The sequence below is a fragment of the Lathamus discolor genome, chromosome 3 (genome assembly GCF_037157495.1).
Source record: "Lathamus discolor isolate bLatDis1 chromosome 3, bLatDis1.hap1, whole genome shotgun sequence".
Lineage (NCBI taxonomy): Eukaryota > Metazoa > Chordata > Aves > Psittaciformes > Psittacidae > Lathamus > Lathamus discolor.
In genome coordinates this window covers 50991718-51011068 of record NC_088886.1, presented here as the reverse complement: position 1 = coordinate 51011068, position 19351 = coordinate 50991718, and the positions used below count along the sequence as shown (strand labels likewise).

At 44.6% G+C, this 19351-nt stretch overlaps 1 long non-coding RNA gene across 1 annotated transcript; it reads left to right on the top strand.

Annotated features, from left to right (window-relative positions):
• The first annotated feature begins 1204 nt into the window (after positions 1 to 1204).
• On the top strand, positions 1205 to 17787 carry LOC136010985 (uncharacterized). Its single transcript, XR_010611126.1, has 3 exons — positions 1205 to 1353; positions 6495 to 6627; positions 17701 to 17787. It is a non-coding gene; the product is annotated as an uncharacterized LOC136010985 (long non-coding RNA).
• The last annotated feature ends 1564 nt before the right edge of the window (positions 17788 to 19351 follow it).

Sequence of the window (19351 nt, the reverse complement as noted above, 5' to 3'; positions counted from 1 at the left end):
ATGATGTGGTAGAACGCCACGGGCGTTAAAAGGATGGTTTATTTTAACCAGTGCTCAGACAGTCACTGACACCATTTAGCAGCTTGTCATTGTTACTGGCAGCGAAAGCATCTCCACATCTCAAAGAAATGGCAGTTTGCTCAGGAAAACTGGCTGTGTCTGGGGTGGAGGGGATGCAGGTTTCCTGGGCAATTCCAGGCTCTGACCTCTGTTGCAACACCAGGCTGTTCTGTGGCTTGCAAGGGAAGGGATGCCTGGAAGCATCCCCAGAAGTCCCCTCCTGTGCCTGGCACTGGCAGTGTTCTCCTCCCTGCTGCACTTGTAAGCACAGCAAGAGAGAGAAAAACGATTTGGGGAGCTGTGCTCCCTTTCCATGGTCAATCACTGCTCAGTTTGCATATTCCCGACTGTACTCTGGAAATCCTTCAGCCCCCACTTTTTTTCACAATGCCATTTGTGTGCACCACATTGGCAGGACTCTTTGGAAACCTCAGTTTGTGCAGAAAAGAGCTGGGAGTTAGAAATCAAGATGGCTGTTTGCAGCTAAAAGGTGCCTGAGCAAACGGGGAAATCCTGTTTATAAACATGCAGTGCTTTAAGAGAAAGCAGGTACCAGATTTACCACCCTTCTAAGAGCTCTGTGTCCATCCTGCTGCACGCTTCGGGAAGGGAGTCCTCCTGGCTTTATCCCATGGGAGCATAGCACAGCCTGGGCAGAAAGTAGCTCCTGGGGCACACTGATTTCATGCCTTTCAAATCCACGGCTTGCAGTAGGGCCATCTTCCTACTTATTGAACTACAAAAGAGGCTAAAACCCACACAGTTCTAAAGAGAGTTGCCAAATATTGATACTGGGAGAGAGCTGACATTGTATAAATAGTGAATAATGCTTCTAATTGCACAGACTTTCATCTTCTGGTAGTACAGCTGATTCCATTCAAGTCTCCATGCTGGATCTTCAGCTGAGTGCCTAGCTTTTATTTTAAAGGTGGAAAACAAGGACAAAAGAAACCCTCACTATTAAAAAAATATTCTTAAAGTGATGCTTTTAAGAAGTGGAATTCTTCTGGGGGGGATTCACAGCTTAAGCCACCCAGGGTGATCGCTCTTCTACATGATGATCTCCTCTCCTACACTTTTGCCTGCTGTGGTTGCATTGCTCTGTCTCTGTTTTATTTCAGGGACTGCTTTCCTGCAGATGTTTACACTCCAGCTGGCTGGGGACAGAGGACAGGAATACCCTGGAGCCTGTTGATGACCGTCCATCACTGTCTGTGTCTTGCTGTCACCTGCCGTCAGAAATATGACATCATGCTGTGCTCTACTGCCTTCCTGCTGATGGGCAAGGAACAGGTAAGGGTAAGACAGGGCTCATCCAACCATGTCCTCCAGCAGGGAAAGAAAAACTTGCTTAGGAAATGAAAACCTGTTTGTTTTCCTTTCTTTTTCTGGTCTGGGAGGAAGGTGATGGGGACCCTGGGTCTGTGCACACTTGGGGTTGTGTTTTCCATCACTGCAAGCTATAGATTTGGTTTCACCACCATTTTCTGCTATAGAAAAGAAAGCTTTTGAGACTCCTATATTATTCTGTGGCTACTTTGGCATACTGTTAATGTTTTGTGCCCACCCAAGTCAAAGAATAATCCTTGTTAAAAATCACTTCACTGTACTAAAATGGTGAAAAAAACCTCATATCAAAATGATATGTTTTTTCCTGCTTTTGAGTCAAACTAGGACTATTTTTAGTTTGGGGTTGTTCAACAACTGTTTTTATTTAGCACCTCCAAACGAAAGCAAACAAATACGTATTCTCGCAGCTGTCTCTGTCCCCTCTGAAACCCCAGCCACATGCAGGAATTGCTTTTATGCATTTCTTTCTATGTACTAAGGAATCCTTACGATTTCCTTTTCAACCCCTGCCTCTGTTTTGCTATCAAGCATTGCTACTGCCTGCTCCCTGCCACATCCTGTGATGGAAATATCTCTGCTCTGCCCTGGCACTGTGACATGCTGTGCACAGACTGTGTGAGTCTGATCTATCCCAAGGTGTCATTAACTCTGCTCTCCCTCTGTTACCCATAGTGTCTTGATGGCCTGCTTTTTAGCCCTGTAAGACCTTACCATCTCTTTTTATTTTCTCTCCTACATCACCTACTTCCTACTTGCCAGCAGGGGAAGCTGGATATGCATGGAGAGACCATCAGAGGTGATCGTGGTGGATCTGCTGGGCAGGGAGGGCAGGAACAACCCTGTGCAGCAGCAGGACCTACAAACCAGCCAGAGGGCAGAGGAAAGCAAGCCCAATACCTTCCTCCTCCTGTTGCTTTTTGTTTCTTTGGTCAGTTTTGCTGGTTGCAAATAACAACAAAAATTAAGTGTCTGCGTTTTGGTCCCTCCTATCATGGCTCCTAGTGGTTCCTTCATCCCTTGCTGACTCCCCCATTTTGCACAAGTTCAAGATATTCTCAAAGCCCTAAATTGGTAGTAACTCTGCCTCAGAATTTCAAGATGGAAAAAAATATCCCCAGCAGGCTCCAAATATCTCCACTGGCTCATTGGCCAGTGAGCCAGTGCCCTGAATGAACTGAGATTTTGCTTAAAAGTGAGAGTTTGGAAGCGATTCCTATGGTGGTAGAGGTGGTAAGCTTGATGTGCTATGGAAATGCTTCCCCAGATGCCAGAAATGCACCAGCTTGTGGTTAGCTGGAGCAGATACCTGTCTGTCTGCTTTTCCAGCATTTGATTTCCAAGCATTTGATCTGGGTTTATTTTTATTTCCTTCTTGGCTGCTCATTTGGTTTGTGCTGTCTTTTCCTGCTTGTTACTCGTGAGCTGTGTGTCTGGGACCAGCCTGACCTCAATGTATCAGCAAGGAGGATGGTATGGTCTAATGGATAGGAGCTGAATGCCTCTTCCCCAAAGCACAGGTTCAAATGCTGCTGCTGATCTTGGCTTTTAGTATAATATGTACTCAGGTGGGATATCTGACCACCCAAAGTCTGGTCAGGGCCAGCTGGTAGGCTAAAAGAGCTGATAGGCCTTCACAGAGTGAGCTGACCTCAAGAGTTCCATCTTTTCAGCATCTTCTTATCACGACCACAACAGGGACCTTGAAATCCCAGGCAGGTGAGGTGTACACTGAGGATGCTCAAGTAGTGTAGACGGTGTCGTAGAGGCACATGGGAAGAGAAGCAAAGATGTAGGCACATAAAAATGATATTTGAGGAGATCACATATGGGTGGTGAAGTATGATCTGCACTAACCTCCCCGAGCCTTCTGAAAACAACTGCAAATGTGAAGGACAGACAGAGCATGACTTGCATCAGGGGAATTACTCTGTATTAGGAAAATGGGGCATCTGCTCACATCTGGAGCAGGCAGGGGAGTCTGGCCGCGTCCACAGCTGGCTGCACCAAGCAGAGGCAGCACATCAAACCTCAAGCAATTTCTTTCCCTGTGCAAATACCTAGGTGGGTGCTTTGGAGGGGTCCCTACATGGCAAACACACCCAAATAGGAGCTGACACCTTCCATCTCACCCTGCTTTGACAGCACCGGCTCCGAGCAATCCCTTGGGATCTGCAGGCAGCCCTGTAGCACTGGCAGCTGGCAGGGCAGCAGACCTGGAGACATGGGATGCTCTTTGCCTGGTCACTGGGTCCCCACTCCCTGCCTCTGCACTGCGGGGTGAGCCTCAGCTCTCAGTGATGCCTGGGTTTACGTGTGGGTGCATAGGTTTAAGGTAGGCCCTTAATGCTATATGAGCATTGGGTTTTTTTCCCTTTATTTCTTTTTTCCTTCCTCCCACCCCCCCATTTATTTCTTTTTTTTCCTGTGGTTTAGTTTCTCTCTTAACAGGAAAAAATGATCAAAAATAAGAAAACAATCACTGTTTGAAAGTGAATGAAGGGCGCTTTCTCCCCTTCCCCCATGCTTTTTTCCTACTTTGACATCTCGGTGTTTTTTTTTCTTTTAGCCGTGGTTTCTGGGATAGGTGATAACTGCCAGTAATAGGATTAGCATTGATTTCTTTAGCAAGAACAGAGATGTGGCAGTTCCAGCCATTTACTGAACTGCCAGCTTTGAAATATCAAAAAAAAGAAAGAAAAAGAAATCTGCAGAAAAAAAAGCTTCTTGCAGCATTTTAAAGAAAGGAAAGCCTATGTGAATTAAAATACACACACACATATACACACACACGTATACCCGCGCATATAGAGTACATAAATATATTATTATATGTATATTATATATATATGTATCTCGCTTGGTGCTTTTTTTGTTAGTGTGTGATAAAGGATCAAAAGAACTGCCTCTGTTCTAAGCTTCAAGAAAGCCTTTTTTAAATTCATTTTGCTTTCTTTAGCTTTCACTTGCTAACATATTTTAGGAGCTAATCTTACATATTTACTATTGTATCCTGACTTTTTTTAACCTTGAAATGCAAGCAAAGACAGAATGAGAAAGGGGGGAAAATAAAGGATTCAGAAGAAAAAGAAGGAGGGGATGTGCCTGTGGAAGCTTGTTTTGTCTCTGCTCTGGAGACATAACATGTAACACACCCAGTGTTAACTTTGGTGTGGCACATTTTCTCCTTGCTGCTTGTAGCAGAGATCTGGAGGGACGTGGATTTGAGGTTCACCAAAAGCTTGGGTTCTTCCCTCAGTCTGTTGGAAGTCCCCACATTTACTTCAATGTGCCTGACCACAGAATCCCAGGCTGGTTTAGGTTAGAAGGGACCTTAAAGCTCATCAGTTCCAACCACCTGCCACGGGCAGGGATGCCTTCCAGTAGAGGAGGGTGCTCCAAGTCCCATCCAGCCTGGCCTCGAACACTGCCAGGGATGGGGTATCTGCCTTTGCTAACATTTCCTAAGGGCTGCAAACTAAGATTGGGCCAAATCTGCAGTAGCTTTAAAGTTAAGAGTTTTGGGAGACTGCAAAGATATTCTCTATCCTTCCCTAAATGCTGTAATATATCATGTATTTAGCGGCTACCCGTCATTCGCTCTGGCTTGCATTTAGCCATTGTAGAAGAAGGTCCAATGGCAACATCTGCGAACAGAAAGGGAAGGTCTTATGTAAGGACTGAGTGCTGGCTGGGAAGATGCCTGCAGTTTCCAAGATCAGAGTTGCTTCTGAGCACAGTCCAGGTCTTGAGGAGACCCTTGCTCAACACTTTACTTACTGATCCCCAAGTACCCAAATATTGTGTTGTTCGAAACAGAACTCAAAGCTTGTTGTAGAAGCATTAGTCATTTCTCATCGGGTCTTGAGCTGACAAACCACTTCTGTAAGAGCTTATCTTTATGCAAAGGGTGCATGCAATGACTCATTGTGCAGATGCACAGCAAAGCTTGCATTAGGCTGGAATTAGGGCTCATTTTCAGCCTGTAAACCCAAAATAAAAGAACAACCTTAAGTCATAGCCAGCCAGAAGAAAGCCCTTAGTGCATGAGGAACTGGTGCACAATACTCTGCTCAGTTTTTTTCTCTAGCAGCATCTCAGCTTCATAAGGAGTTTGGGATGGATGCCCGTACAAAACCAAGTGAAAAGGAGAAGAAAGGAGATCATCGGATGTGTTATTTGTAGTTGCAGTCAAGATTCACTAAACTGCTTGCAATTTGCTTGTTTCACATGTAAGGGAACCTCTAGGTAGTGCTACATAAGGTGACCAAATGCCCCCAAAGAGAACCATAAATGGACCCAGCCTGATTTAGGTAGGGTCGCTTCTCTACATTTTCTGTACAAGAAGGGACACTGGGCTTGCTTCTGTGTGGGACCTCTTGCTGTCCGCCAGCAGGAGATAAGCCTCTGTGCTGTAATAGACATCAATTCAGCCATGTGCCTTTTACCATCATGGTGTGAATCTCCCTTAATTTGATTGGAGTCACATGTGTATTTGTAGGCACACAGGCTGATGCCTCACTGGCTCCTGGAGATTTGCATTTCTGTGTTCTTATTAACAATCGTCCAAAGATCCGTGATGCTCATTTCACAGACTCACCTTCATTGTGCCCTCTAATCCACGTCCCCGGGGTCTACTTCTGACATTCAAGCTTCAGAGCCGCTTACAAGCCTTTATGGTTTATTTTAACATCAAACTGCTGAAGGAATTATTGTTTCTTTTTTCTGCAAACATGGAACTCCTTCCTCCATCCCCCCTCCTTCAAATGCTTAAAGACTTGCCATGATTACACAATGGGTAAAGGAATGCTGGGGCTGGTGTTGTGGTTGTGCTTCTAACCTTACAGCATCAAGACTCTGGAAGTATGTCCCAGCAAAACCAATAGGGCAAAACCCCCAGCTGCTCTGGAGATGAATGGTGGAGGGAAGGGGTTGTGTGATACAGTCTTCAAAAGCATCAAAATGCACTAATCTTATGCTCTTGCATGAAGGAAAGCCAAGAAAGACATGTTTGGGTGTGGCAAGCTGAAGGCATAGTGTTATCTCATCTTTTAAAGAGTTAATATGCAATCTTTGCTCTCTTGCAGGAAGAAGGTTCCCAAATTGCTGGAAAGAGCATTTTCATGGGTGTGCCCGGACTAATGGAAATGTTGCTAGGAAAGTTACAAGGATCAGGAGCCTTTCTTTTACTGCAGCCTGCCTGGTTGGATTTATTGGATGGTATGACCAGCACAGTTATACTCCACATTTTTATGTCCTTGAGCATCCCAATATGACTGTGTTGATGCCTGTTCCAAGCTTGATGGCATTTGTACTGGCTCACCTTTTCCTAACAACAGACCATCCTGGAGCTAGCTCCTGGACTGGAAAACTTGTTGAGCTTGTGCCTGAGGGGATGATTGCGACGGCCATCAGGCACTTTGCAAAACTCACCCCTTTGCTGGGAGAATCTCTTCCAAATTGCTTAAAGATGTGTGACATTTTCGAACTTGTTTATATAGATGATTATATTTATTCTTGATAACAGCAGCAGCGATAGTTTATGTTACAAGACAGCCAGAGAAGCAAGTCTAGCAATGTGTTATATCAAACCATCTCTGTACTTCATCTCAGGACGATGAAAGCCTTGTGCTGACACTGTTGTTTGTTCCCCAGCACAAATAGCTGTGCTGTGTCCAGGCTGGTGTGGGGTTCATTGCACTGATTTTGAGACACCCAAAAATAGCTGAGAATTTGTGTAATGAAACCAGCCAAGCCTACTGCACTTTTTCCAGTTTCCAGAATATTCTTGACTGATGGCATCAATCTAGAACATTTCTAGCCAGTTGCCTCCCACAGTCCTTGGACAAACATCTCTACTATGGCCCTCTGGGCTAAACACAAGCTCTACTCTGTCACAGTCTCCCATCACTGTCGCTCCAGCCTAGAACACTTTAAGCATCTTTTCTGGCCTTACTACTTGTTAATCTACAAATGTTCAATGACTGGAAAATAGATTCCAAAGAAATGGGTTATAATTCACCTTTTCCTGCCACGCAGCTTCAAATGTTCTCATTTCAACCTCTCAGCTCAGGCAACTTCTTTATATCTCTTTCTGTTTTAATTTCCTGGAGTTAGCCATGCTATAACTTCTGTGCACACCAGGGGACACTTAGAGAAGGGAGCAATGCCAAACTCCCTGAAGGATCCCTGTCCCTCTGTGCCTGTGCTAGGGCTTGGGGTTTTTGGCTTCATGGATCTAGCTGTATTTCAGTGCCTGGGTCTTTTATGTTCTAGATAATGTTTTTGTAGAAATTTATGCTTTGGCAGTGCTCAACACAGGCAGCTCCTACCGTAGTGACTCTGCTTCATGGGAGATTTGGAGACTAAGCAGGTCTTCTGAGATATTCCTCTCTGGATCTACCAAAACCACACAGTGCTATAGAAGTGTTGCAGTATCCAAAAAACATTGAACATTACAGACTGGTGCTTGCTAGGACAGCAGTGTCAGTGAAATCCTAGGCAGAGAGAGGTGGAAAGGACCCTAGGATGACCTTTGCAGCAGCATCTTTTAAATCCTACTGCTCCAGGTGGGTAGTGGTCTTGTCTGTTGCATAGACACCTCCGCCAGTATGGGCAAAACCTTCTTACCCAATAGCCTGTCTCTGCACTTCAGCAGCCTCATTTCTGCATATCCAGCCTTAGCCTCTCCTGCTGTGGTTTAAGCTCATGACTACTTATCTTACCTACCAGGAAGAAAAGCTATCCCTTCCTCTTTCCATAAGCCTCCTCTGTACTTGGAGATTATAGCAGTGTCCCACCTCTCCTCCAGCTGAGTAACCCCAGCTTCTTCAATCTTTCCTCAAAGGCATTGTTTTCTGGCCTTGTAATAATTCCTATCTTCATTTTGTGGACTCGCTGAAAAACCAACGAAACAAAAAAACCCAAACATTTTGTATGGGAAAATGCAGATTCAGACTTAGCAAAAGAACTGTGTGAATCTGTTACAATTTCAGGAAAGTGCCTCATTTTAACATGTTCTAAATCTAGTGTAATTGAAGCATGTTTCCTTATTTTAAAAATGCAGCGCTTTGATTCTTCCGGATGAAACGATGATTCATTCAATAAAGTACTGTGATTTTTTTCTTTTCTGGAATAGGAAAATATTCCACTTGCAAAAAGCAAGAGACCCAGAGAACCAGGGTGGCTCATGAGCCCTTCAGTCTGTCCCCCTGTTATTGCAGTGCTTATAATACAAGATCCCATTCAGAAATTTCACAGAGGCCCCGGTAAAATCCATCCAGTCTTTTGCCTCCTTTGGACTGTAGACAGTAATTAAAACTGCACTGTGAACTTCCCCTCTTGCTTCTTGGAAACGCTGTGGCCTGGGGTTCACAACCAAGTGTTGGCTCTGAACGGCCGGTGGGAAAAATAGGATCTGTAATTTGGGGAAGTTGCTTTGGTTCGTTCTAGATGGGAACACATACCTGGATGCCAAGGTGTGGGACTTGCCACAGATGGTGCCTTTTCTAGCCTGTCACCTCATGTGGTTCCCCTGTGGCCAGCCATGAACCAGGGGCACCAGGGCGAGTTGTTAAATGCAGAGGGGTGAGAGAAGGCCAGAAACACCAGAATAGCACCATAGAGTGGAACATGCTACTGTTCCCATTGAAATAAATGGAAGGACAAGTAGCATCCAATGTGGCATAACAAAGCGCAGGCGAAAGATAGGAGCGTAAAGAAAGAACCTATAGTGAAAACTGGAGAAGGGAAAGAGAACTAAACAAGAATATACAGTCTGTTAAGGCTTGCAGGGAAAAGATAAGGCCAGCTCAGAGAGCAGAAAGGCTTAAGGGGAATAAAGAGAGCTTTTACAATTATATCAGGGAAAAGGGAATACTAGAGAGAAAGTAGTTCCATTAATAAATGAAGAGGGAGACAAAATCAATGTGTTGCTAAAATGGTAGAGCTACTGAACTCCTTTGCTCCAACAGTATTTAACAAGGTGAGAAGAGAAGAGAAGAGGGGCATAGAAGTTATAATATAATGAGGGCTTTGACAGTGTGATTCTTCAGGGGAAAAGTGGCTTGAGGGAGAAGGCACCTTGGAAGACGAAGGATGCAGTACAACAAATAGATGTGCCTGCCCAAGCTTTTTGGGAACTGCTCCATTAAATCATTGGCAATTATTTCTGGAGAATAATAGGAAAACAGGTAAGGATGGCCAAGTGTGATCTGGATATTCTTTATTTTAAATGACCAACCGTGGGAAAAAATAACACAGTCTAATGAGTTTACTAGTCCATTAAGCAGCAAAATCATTCCCATGTAAAATATGTTAATACCTAACAGTGAAAAATAGTTGAGCCTTGGGGAGAAAACCCCAGTGCTGTGGACAACAGTGGAAGTAGGCAGTGAAGAGCTGTAATTTATGGTTGATACTTCCTTAGTGTCACACTCCTGTGAGCAGAGCAGTAATACTACAGCAGGGTCTATAGACGGGTTGAGTCTGGCTGCAGGATGCAGCTCACAGCTGACCTGTGATGCACAACACATTGTTGTGCCTCATGGCCATGTAAATGGCCATGCAAAACATTCATCTTTGGGATGAGAAATGCTACTTCCCCCCCACCTTTTTATTACAAGTGATTAGCTGGAAATTCAGAGAGTGATGGGGCGATCAAAGGGAATATGGAAAAAGTGGATTTGCAAAAGGTCTTAGAGAATAGTGAGGTGCTAAAACCAAGCAGCACTGGCCAAACTCTGTGTTGGTTATATCCCTGTGGAGCCTTCCAGGGAATTCAGTGGGAAGGGAGCGAAGTCCTGCAAAAAGCTTCAGAGAATTCCACTTCTGAGGGAGAAAACCACCTCATTTTGGGGTATTTCTCTGCTTGCCAAGGAGTGTGAAAAAAGCAGACACATGTAAAAAATGACACTTAAAAAAACTCAGGTTGAGTTTTTTTCCTTAACAGAATATGGGTACTAAATAGCTATTTTCCTGGAGCATTGTGTGCAGTTCTGGTGTCCTCAACATAAAAGGGACATAGAACTGCTGGAGCAAGTCCAGAGGAGGGCCACGAGGATGATCAGGGGACTGGAGCACCTCCTGTATGAAGACAGGCTGAGGAAGTTGGGGCTGTTCAGCCTGGAGAAGAGAAGGCTGCGTGGAGACCTCATAGCAGCCTTCCAGTATCTGAAGGGGACCTATAGGGATGCTGGGGAGGGACTCTTTGTCAGGGACTGTAGTGACAGGACAAGGGGTAACAGGTTAAAACTTAAACAGGGGAAGTTTAGATTGGATATAAGGAGGAAATTTTTTCCTGTTAGGGTGGTGAGGCACTGGAATGGGCTGCCCAGGGAGGTTGTGAGTGCTCCATCCCTGGCAGTGTTCAAGGCCAGGTTGGATGAAGCCTTGTGTTGGATGGTTTAGTGAGAGGTGTCCCTGCCCATGGCAGGGGGGCTGGAACTAGATGATCTTGAGGTCCTTTCCAACCCTAACCATTCTATGATTCTATGATTCTATGATTTTTAGCAACAGTAATTTATTCAATTTCTGTTTGAGGTGTAACAATCTTCGCACTTTGGCACTTTAGCTACCTCTTGCAAAAATGTATTGTGGTAGTCTTCACTATGGTGAAATTCGGAAATGGTGCTCAGATAAAATGCAACCAGGAGTGACTGGCAGGTGTAGGGGAAAGTGGCTGAGCTGCTTTAGTTCCGCACGCCAAAACAATCGGAGACATTCTTCCCACCAAGTAGTCAGCCAGAGGCAGCTTCGCAGAACTCTGAGGCACTTCGGCTGATAAATTCAGCTGATACATTCAGTGCTTCAGTGGGTAAATTTTGGGAAGACAATCTTATAATGCAAGGCTTGTGTTCTTCTGTCTGCAAGCATCTGCCAATCATTCCCATCTGAGGAAATGGGATGCCAGACAGTGTGATGCTCAGCTGTTTGCTCCCAGAGCAATGCTCACAATTCAAGTTATGGCTTGGTTGCTTACCAGAGGCCATCAGGCTATTTTTCCCCCATTCTCCCTATTTATTTTATTTATTTATTTATTTACATTTGTGTTTCACAGAGCTCCTGAATGGGAATGGTATTTACCAGCACTGCTCTTCCAGAGCCCATTGGTATGGGACTTGGTCACTGATCTTTATTTGTGGGCTCTGTGTCCTGGAGACCTTTGTGCCTGATGTTGTCTATATGATGTGCTGCAGTACTATTTCCATCTATCAGGGAAGGATAAGTCTTTCAAGGTAAATAAGCTTGTTAGCTCTTGTGAAACCATCCCTTCAGAGCTAAGGACCACTTTCAAGGCAAATGTGGTTTCTGCTAGGCTCTGAGACCTTATAACAGTCTTTCAGTACCTACAGGGGGCCTAAAAGAAACCTGGAGAGGGACTTCTGACAAGGGCCTGTAGTGATAAGACAAGGGAAGAATGGCTTTAAACTGACAGAGGGGAGATTTAGATTAGACCTTCTAAGGCAGAAGTTCTTCCCTGTGAGGGTGCTGAGGCGCTGGCACAGGGTGCCCAGGGAAGCTGTGGCTGCCCCATCCATGGCAGTGCTCAAGGCCAGGTTGGATGGGGCTTGGAGCAAAGAAGAAAGATATCCCTGCCCTTGGCAGGGGTTTGGAACTGGATGAATTCTAAGGTGCCTTCTAGCCCAAACCAGTCTGTGATTCTATGATCTGACACTGCTCCAAGCCACCTAGCTTGAATTTTGGGGTATGATCATATCGGCCTGAGCTCCTGACAATTAAAAACTCTTGCAATGATGATGCTTATAACTTTGTCACCTCCACAAGGACCGTAGAGCTTGCCTTCACGCAAAATCCCTCTCCGCAGAAATGAAACGTGACTCTTCTTGGAATCATCGCTGCTCAGGTATTTTTGAATTGAGGCAATGCCTGATCAGAAAAAGGCTTTTTGCCAAGAATCAAAATTTTCTGTGGGAGGATTGATTTTCATGGGATTTCTTTCCAGGAAAATGAAATCAAATGCTTTCCCTCGTGACAAAGTTTGTCTCTGCATCTGTCTCAGTGGCTCATGGGCTTCCCAAGAAGCCCATGAGCCAGTTTTGGAGGATATGTCCATTGGAGTGCACAATAGGTGGTATTTTTGAGTGAGCCCTGTTGGAGGACAAATGGGACAGGGTGGGGAGCACCTGTAACTCAAGCTGGAATGAACCAGGGACGTCAGTGCAAAATGTGATGTCCTGTTCAGTACAGTTTTCTCAACTTCTTCCAAGAGAAGGCTTTGGGACTTTGCCATTCAGCCTGGCTTTACTATCAGTCAGGCTTAAAATGTTGGAGCTTTCAGCATGAAGATACATGCTTTTTAGTTGTCCTATTTCTAGCAAATTTCCTCAGCAAGAGACAAACAAAAGTCACATTGCAATGGACTCAGCAGGGGCTCCACCTTTCCCTAGCAATGCAATGTTTGTGCAGTGAATGTTTGAGCCATCTTCACTCCACTGTAAAGGAAACCATTTTCACCTGTGGCTGCTTCTACCAGTGCCAGTTGTAACTGCCTTTCCCTGCCAGTAATCCCGCAGGAATAGTAAAACCAACTAGAGCACATTGGAGAACCTTTCTGCTGCCTTTGGCAGAGCTCTTGGGATGCCGAGACTCAGGTACATTTGTTCCTGTAGTGTCGGGAAGCTGTTTGGCCTTGGAGAAGCTCTTCCTAAGCCAACACGTGCAATGAGAACTGCTGGAATCAGAAAGGGACAGATAAATCAGGGACAAGTGGCAAGTCGATATGCCTACGGTGGCTGAGGACCAAGGGGGATTTCTCTGGCTGCATCTAGGGCATGAAAAAGGCTATGTCTTCCCCAGAAGGTGTCGTTTCCCCAGTGGTACCCATCTGCCAGGTTTGTGGTGGAGAGCAGAGGTCGGGGCAGCGTTTCTGCTGATGCTCTGTGTGGCAGTCCCTTCTCCTCCCCTGTTTAATTCTTCTTGCATGAGGTCTGTGCAGCAAAGGATGAATTTCAGCCATAAAGATTGCTAGACAGCTCCTGACTCTTATACCACTGGGTAAAGAAGCAGCTTCCCAAAATGCTATTACAGGGTGTTGAAATCTCTCATCCCCTATGTCCTAATACCCCCTAACTTGCCTAAAACAATGGCAGCCTTTCCCTGTCATGTTGCTTTGAAACGTGGCTTGCAGTCTGCAATAAATATCCCTGCACAGCACTGTCATTAAGAAACTATTACAGAAATGGCTGGGCTTCCACTTGGCTGCGTCAATGCAGAACCTGTATTTCTTATTTATTTGTTCCGTTTGTTTATTTTACTGGACCACCCCATGAACCTGGGAGAAACATGCTAGAAAAAAAAATTATAGCAACGCCAACTATTCTGGGAGATACACGAGCCCCTCCATGTTTATCAGGTTGAGGGCACTGTATTTTGATGTCAATAAGCAATTTTTCCAGCCCGGTCTCCTGCCCGACCCTTTTAATCCATCAATATATTATTAGAGATAAAGTTGGTGGAAGCCTGCTGCAGTTAGAAGATAAATGACATCTCTGAAGTCAGGCATTAAAGACTAGATTAAGGCCTTGTGACACCGTTTTCAGTGCTCATCTGTGCACTTCTGTTCAACCTATCACACTGAGTGACAAGAAAGAAAAATAATGAACTGGGCCAAGGAAAGAAGAAGGGAAAAAAAAGGCAGAAAGAGAGAGAGATTTCCTCCCCCCCCACCCCCGACACACAAACTACATCAGTTCACACTCAGGATTAGACTGTATTTAAAAAAAGGGAAAGGGGGGAGGCTGGAACTGGATGGTACTATACGGATTAAAAGAGGAGAAAGGGGAAGCTGAATGAGGAATTGCAGTTTGGTTTTGTCCTGGGTTTATTTTATTTTATTCATTTCAGCATCTAATTTAATTTCTTTATTTCATTTTATTTTTTTCCTTGCAGAAGTGACCTAGTTGAGTTTAAAAAACCTAAGGGTTTTGTCTGGAGCTAAAGCAAATCCCATTTAGGACCAAGGAAATACATCCTTTCGAGAGGCCAAGTTAAAAAGTCCACAGATGGAGACCTCTCATCCCTTGCTCCCTTTCCTTTGTCTTGGTGCAGTCATGGTAATATTTTACTTGAGTTGGTTGTTAACACCAATTTTAATGACATGTGTGCACATATATGCTTGTGTGTGTGTATGTTTCATAGTACTATGCAGGAACATTACCACTGCCCTTCTCTTCGTGTGCAGAACCCTTCAGACCTATATGATATTAGAAATGCATCTTTAGAGACCAGCCATGTGCTGCTGAAGGATGGGTATGACTTTCCTGTGGCCTGACCATTCACTTTGTCTTCCCAAAACCTGGACTTCTTCCAGCTGCCACAGCCTTTGAGCAGCACTGATGCCTCAGCCCAACACTATTTCTGGGCATGCTGCTCCTCAGTATCAGTCTCAGCTTTCCATGATCTTGCTGTAGTAGGGAGGTCTTTGCCCTATCTGTGCTGGGGAACAGAAGATGACAAGTCAGCCCAAGCATCCTTCTCTTTGCACTGAGGTCATGGGGCTGTGCAATCAGCGTAGCCCTCAGACAGCAGCCTTGTCCTGCTCTGGTACCGTATCTGGCTTCATGGACCAAATCCAAAGCTGTTTTAGGCTCAGGAAGAGCTTGATCATGACATTTGGTGTCTTGAGACTGCTTTAAAAAAAAAGCTGTTACTCCATCTTCATTTGTGAGGCACCCATCCATTGCCATCACATCATGATGATGGCAGACGTGAAGTAGTGGCTGGAAATAGTGGCTGGTCATTAGGTTCTGGCCTCGTATGGTGTGATATCTAGAGAAAGCAGGACTATAATGACACAGTCAAGGAGGGAGGGCAACTGAGCTGAGTTTAGGCTTTCCCTGAAGTTGAAGGGCAGAGGGAAGGGAAAAGCACAATCGTGCGTGGGGCTGGGCATGGGCCCCTCTGTGGACTTCTTCACCTGGACCCAGTGATGCGCACTGTGCTTGGTCTCTTCTACTGTGAGATGCCAAAGGTCAATGCCAGCCTTTGACAGAATGGGCTGTTTGAAAGAATAAACATATGTTGTGCATCCCCCTTTAGAGGAGCCCACACATCACTAAGTGGCAGGGCTTTTCTTTGGAAGAGGCAACATAGGGATTTCTTGTTGGAGAAAAGAGAAACTGCTTCTACCGAGTAGCCGTGTCTAGGAGCAGTGACTGCACGCAGAATAGTTTCCTCCAGGAGATCATTTCTCGGCCAGATTTGCCCACCCAGAACAACTGTCTCCCCAGCAAGCAGGGGACCTCATTCCCAGAAGTGAAGAGGCTTTTACTCTTTTTGCCAGGAGGAAGACCTTTCCTCACCAGTCAGAAAGTGGGGAGAGATGCGTGTCAGGGGCCCTTGTCCACCATTTGGGGCAATTACCCCCACCAAGCAGCCTGGTAGGGGATCCTCCATCATGACACAGCAGAGAAGCCTGTGCTGAATCTAGCCTGGGATCTGACATGCCTCACTGGGGTCTCTGTTCTGTACAGTATGTACATTGCTGCCGTCTTCTTCTTTTGAAGATATTTTTTAATGTCTTAAAAGGAAGATTACTTTGTTACAATCATTCAGCAAAGGGTTTCTGCGCCTGTAGAAAATATTAATAGACTATTATGAGGTCCTACAACTAATTTTTCCACACATATCATCTGTCTTTGCATGGTTATTAAACTCCAACAATATTTCATGCAATGCTTTCCTGCTAAATTAATTTGGTTTCTTCTTCTCCTGCTTCTTTTTTTTTTTTTCCTCCTTCCACAACCTTTAAAATTAAATTGAATCTTCATAATTATGGCTTTTTTGTTGTTCGTCATATCTTTTTCTTTTCAATTTTCCTATCAAAGTGGCTATACAGTTTAATAAAGATGTAAAGAAACAGAAATGAAAGTGTAAGGGACAGGAAGAGCTGTGTTGGGATCAGAGACAGGGCTCTAAGAGAGCTGGGATATTTGGGAAAAGATGGGATGGAAGTGAGTGGGGAGCTGAACAGCACCATTCCAGGTTGGCTCCAGCCTACATGGAAAATTATGTGGCAGAAACAGTTGCTAGAAATGACTCACCAGGTGAGAACATGGAGGAAGTGTGCTCCCAACAGGACTCTTCCTGATTCTTCCATGAATTTTGGTGTTGGTCTGATGCAGCCTGGGGTCATCTGCTGTCCTTTGCAAGCCGAGGTACTAAGAAGAGGTACCCTTCAGGCAATGCCTCTTGCTTGTATGAGCGAATGTTCCCATTCAGACATTCAGAACCATCTTGCAGGATCACTGTCTGCAGGTCTCTGGGGCTTTCCTGGGGTTACTCAACCTACGTTCCCCCTTTGAACTTCCTCTCCTCTCACCAACTCCCAAAATCTGGGCACATCCTTGGCAAGGAAACTACAGCTGAGGAAACGAGTGCTTTGAACTGGGGGAGGACTGGCACAGATTTGCTGACATCCCCAGACAATTGACGGTATCTGTTGTCATGAGGCTTTTAGTCATTTCCAAGTCTAAACTGTGCCGAAAAGTACTGTGGACAGGTCTCCTGGTTGGCAAAGTTCGTTCAGGCTGCAGCTGGCTGTCATTCCCTTTACCAAGGATGCCCAGTGGGTCTCTCCTCAGGGATGCTCTCCAGGGAGATAAAGTGGTTAATCTGCATTAATTATTAATCTTCATAGATCAGGAACATTTACTCTTTTTTTTTTCTCTCATTTTGTCTGAGAAGCCTTCCTGAGTCAATCGTGAAAGAAAATAGAGTTAGCCTCTATAAAGAACTGAGACATCAAAGTAACTCACATAGAGTTTTTACCATTTCCTGGAAGTAGTATTAGCTAACTCCCTCCGGGACCTTGCCTTACTGATGGTTATCCATAACCAAAAGCATCAAGCTAGAGCTTTTGTGGCCAAGTCACTGTGTCAGACAAAACCAAGGAGAGCTTTTATGACAGTCTGATCCACTTAGGGTTGGGCAGACTGTCATGGACACCACATCCATTATGGGACAGACAAATAACTCACCTTCCCCAGAGGATAAATGTGGTGACCAGGCTAAGCAGAAGATGAGTTGAGTAAGGCTTCCTGCTCAGCAGCAACAAGCAGTTTATTTGCAGGCACATGAGCTGAGCTTGGTGGAAAATGGTCTGTGGAGCTGGATGTCCCAAAGGAGCCAAGGAAGTTGCTCTCAAACTAGTCCCAGATGATGCCTATGTCATGACTGCAGCTGCCCTTCTTTGATGAGAGACCCATGTCCCTGTCTTTGCTTGTCAAAGGAAATGACTGTTTCCATGGATTGACATGTGCACTTTACCAATAGGTGGCACCACTGGAACACAAATGCGAAACTCAATGCAAATTTTTCTGGAGAAGAGGATGCTGGGAATTTTCTTCTGCATGGCTATAGACTTTTCTACAAACAAGGTATTGATTAGATATTGCTATCACAGTTATAACACACTGGAATCTAGGGGAATGTTAAGCAAAATAAGGCAATGTGAATCAACCCAAACTGCTCGTGATACTGCTAAACCTCTTGAATTTAGATTCACACTCACAGTAGAGTGATAAATAGTCAACATAACACATTTAATAATGTGATCAGCTCTTAGCCATGATTTAGAGTTAAGTTGTTGTTTGGATATAGTTCACATGATCATAGAAAAAATCCCAATTTTTCTTGAATGAAAGAAGTAATCAGTTTTCCAGAGGAATCTCTGTAATTTGTAGAGTCTCTGGATACCCAGATGAGACATTTCTGGTTCCATTCAGGAGGGAATTCACCTCCTTCTTCTGATAACTTCAGACAGAGCAGCGACAAGAAGAACCAAAATGTGAGCCAGATCCTGCACCCTTTTGCACTGATTTTAGGAAATTATTGCTTTGCTTCATGATATGGTCGCACCGGCATGTTCCAGCCCTCTTTTGTGAAACTGGAGCCTCTACAATGTTTTGAAACCTGGGGGAAAGTTGGTGTGGAAAAGCCCCAAACAAATTGCACCGGTTACTCCATTCACCATGAGCATACTATGATCCTGCCTGGATATTAACATTTGGATTATGCCATCCATTTTATACAGTTTAAAAACAGTAGCCTTGTTTCCTAGTGTTCTAAAGATGATGAACATTATCCTTCACATCCCTTTGCTCATCAGTCATGTGTTTATGTACCAAGCATCTGGCTACATTTTTATTTATATTACAGGATACTGAACCAAAAAAAAGGCCCTCAACAACCTCCAAGGAAATCAAAACACATTTGGGCCAAACCAAAGTGAAATGCTAATTTTTCCCTTATGAACCACTGCCACAGCAAAGTATTTACTGTTTATGATTATGCAGGCTTCTCATGGTAAGTTTTTAGTGTGAGATTTATGGGCACGTTTGCATTTATAATATGTCAAAAGTTCCTCAAATCATGACAATAGCCAGTTAAGGAATAATTTAGTGGTGAGATATGAAAAAAACAAAATGTAAACCTAAGAGCTTTGGTGCAGGAGTTGAAGTCTAGTAAAGCCAAAATGAATGTCATTGATTCTTCCCTGTATTGCCTATTACTGCTGCCAATGTTTATGTTCCGTGCTGCAGCCTAGATGGAAGAGTTGCATGGTTTTAGTTAAGATAGCTGAGAATGCTATAAATTGTGTGCAGAACTCCATTACAAGTGGACCTTGAATGTCTGTAGGTTTTGCCTGTGAAGGTGAAAATGCTGTTTGCCATTTCATGGTGAAGGTGATGTCCTCCTGGAGCTGACATGGAAGTGGTGTGAAGGACAGCCCAGACCTCATGCTAAACAAGCCAGCATGTTTGGTCCTGGACTGGGCAGAGGGCAGTTGTTGGCAATGTTCCTGAGTTTTGCTCTCTCCTGGTTGCAGGTTTCAGCCAGCTCTTTTGTTTATCATGACCCCGTCCAACCAGGGATGGAAACCAGGATGCACTGATGGTACAATCTTTCACTCTGGCACTTTGCA